The following is a 2,850-nucleotide window of genomic DNA, read 5'->3' on the forward strand; positions in this document are numbered from 1 at the left end:
GCAGATGCCAGACATAATGATGGAGTCTGATGCCTAGCAGTTCAGCTGGAAACTGCCAAGGGACAAAACAAGGAAAAAAATCAGTACTACATTTGCAGATACTCAAACAATTGCATGTTGCGTGTAAATGGTTCCTTTTCCGTACATTTCTGTATACTTATTTTTCAAATATTGCAATTTTAACCTAAATTATTTCAGTGACAAGCTTGATATTCTCTTCCTTGTCAGGTAGCAACACCTTTCAATACTTTCTGGTAGCATGCACTAATTAAAACCTTAAAAAAAAAGTTTATATAGTAAATGTATAATAAATAACTGTTTTATGTATAATTATTCCATATATCTTCTGTAAAGATCTAGAGCCTTGTCTCCCAAGATACACCTTTTCCAGTGCCAAACAACAATCAGCTCTTCTATGTGTACTTATGTATACATATTTTAGCAAAAACACCAATGGGAACACTTTTTTATTGTATACATAATTTCAGAAATGCAAAATGAGATATCCATTTGGATGATGCAGGAGCTGGAATACAATCCACTTAACGCTACATTTTATCGCAGTGTAATTTTTTTCCCCAAATTAATCTGATGGGCAATTCTAGTACAGAACGGGAATGCAGTAAATTAGCCCACCTCCATCTTACAGATAATGGAGCAAATCATTACCCATTGTAACTGAGTTTTAATTTGTTACAGCGGAAGAAGACAATTACAGGTCAACCTGTCAATGGAGTAATTTGAGCAACTAAAACTAGTTGACCTTTCTGGTATGCTGTTCCAGGACCAGAATTGCTCCCCTGCTAAGCAGCAGCAGATGGCCAGAGCTGTGCGGTTCTGCTTCCCAGTGAAAAGTAATTTGTTTTTCAGGATTGTTAGGTATGTAAAGAAAAGAGACGCAGGCAAGCCCTTATTTAAGAATCCCAGCCCAACACCAAAATGCCTCCACAAAACAGGCAAGGGAAGTGGCTGGCTGCTTGGGGTTCAGCTTAACCGAATTCACCTGCGACTCACGCGGCTGCTCGGGCTCCTGCGTTGTTAGCCTGAAGTGCCCACGTTGACAAGAGCTACCCAAAAATGCTCATCATAGCACACTGTGTGCCAGAAACAGCGTGTGCCAGTGTCACAGCACAAGACCGAAAGCGGTGGAGAAGAATATCATGATCAAACGTATAAAAGCAGAAAAATACGAAGAGGGGAAAAAGCATGAAGTCGAGAAGACAAAAACATTACAGGAAAATGTCATTTTGTAACAGTGATGAAAAATAAAATTTTAAAACAAAACCTGAGGTTGTGGAAGAATGAAAAAAATCTCTGAAGCTTGGCTAAACAGTTTTCTCTTACACATGGTGGATTCAAAATAGGATATCTGGAAGAAAATCCTACAGTAAGAAAGAGTGTTACTGGTCAAGTCCCAAAAGCCAAGAAACAAAAAAATTTTTTACTTCTGTCCTCATGTATTAAAATACAGGATCTGATTCACCCCACTATTAGTCTGGTTTTATTCTGTTCAAATTTCTTTTCTTTTTGCCAGCATGAAAAAAGAATAACACTGGTGTATTAGAGGAAGCTTTTACAGAGGAACACTTATGCTATCCCAAATAACTGAATCTTTTTTTTCTCCTAATATTCTTAAGGCATGAAGTCTTCAATATCAGCAAATCACTTTATTGACCAGCTTAAATATGAATTCACTGGAATGTTTATGTAGTATATTGAATACAGAATGACAGTGCATGATAGTATGTACTTGTATCTTAGGTTGCCCCAAAAGTAACTGATGCTAAGAAAAGATTCATTTTTGGAGGTAACTTGTCAGAAGTCTATAGTTAGTAATAATCTAGATATTTTCTTCTTTAAGCATGCTGCATTTTTTTGTAATGCGAGATGAAGTTATGCTGCCATTTGGGCAAATAACGTTTTGTTAATATGGTTGTTGAATATTTTTTGAAGTCAAGCAGAGCAGGTTCCCTAAAATAACTTGTTTAAAAAGAATTTGTATTCAACAGTGCTCATAAATAAACAGAGCTTAAAAAAAATCCACTCATTAGTGGTGAGTGGGAAGCCACTAATTCCCTGTTGTAGGTCCTAAGCCAACAATTCCTGCTAGTTTTACGCTTTCATTTTTAAAGCTATTAAGATTAATCCTTTTGAAGCAAATAAAGCATTTCAAATGAATGTATGAAAACCAAAAGAGAATTCTTGATTCTGCAAAGAGCTTATGCATTACTCACAGTTTTACCAAAAAATTAAAGTTTCTGATCAATTTTGCTGTTATTCACTTGAAGATATCTGAAGAAAAAACTAATTATCAATATTCCTAATATTCCTTAGACACATGCGCCTCATGTGCGTACAACATGACATTAGTTAGGAAAGAGGCAAAGAAATTAAGGTCTTGTGTTTGAACCTCTTAGCTCTGATGCATGACCTACAGGCTAGCATTAAGCCCCTTGTTTACACTTAGCCATCTATGTAAGAGGCTAATCTGGCTATATGCACTTTTGGCAAGCTCTTCCCAGACAGATGAATGGATTTTCCAGAAGGAGGTGTTAACCAAACATTTATGATCTGCTGGCGATACTTACTGGGTCAAAAGTCCAAAAAGTTTTGCTGGTTGGAATGATGCATCAGCTTAAATTTATGCTAAAAATTCTTGCTACCATTGACTTTATAAGGCATTGTGACCCAAATTATTGCTGTATGTTGAATCCCCTGCAGAGTGCTCACAGACACTAATCTCACTAATTCCTCTTGCGCATGCATAAGACTTTACGTAGTGTAGCTCAAAAAAGCCTATCTGTATTAAATTAAATTTCTAAAGCAAATGTCCAGGATAAAATGATCAAG

This window comes from Haliaeetus leucocephalus, unplaced genomic scaffold (genome assembly GCF_000737465.1).
Source record: "Haliaeetus leucocephalus isolate CR32 unplaced genomic scaffold, Haliaeetus_leucocephalus-4.0 Scaffold915, whole genome shotgun sequence".
NCBI lineage: Eukaryota > Metazoa > Chordata > Aves > Accipitriformes > Accipitridae > Haliaeetus > Haliaeetus leucocephalus.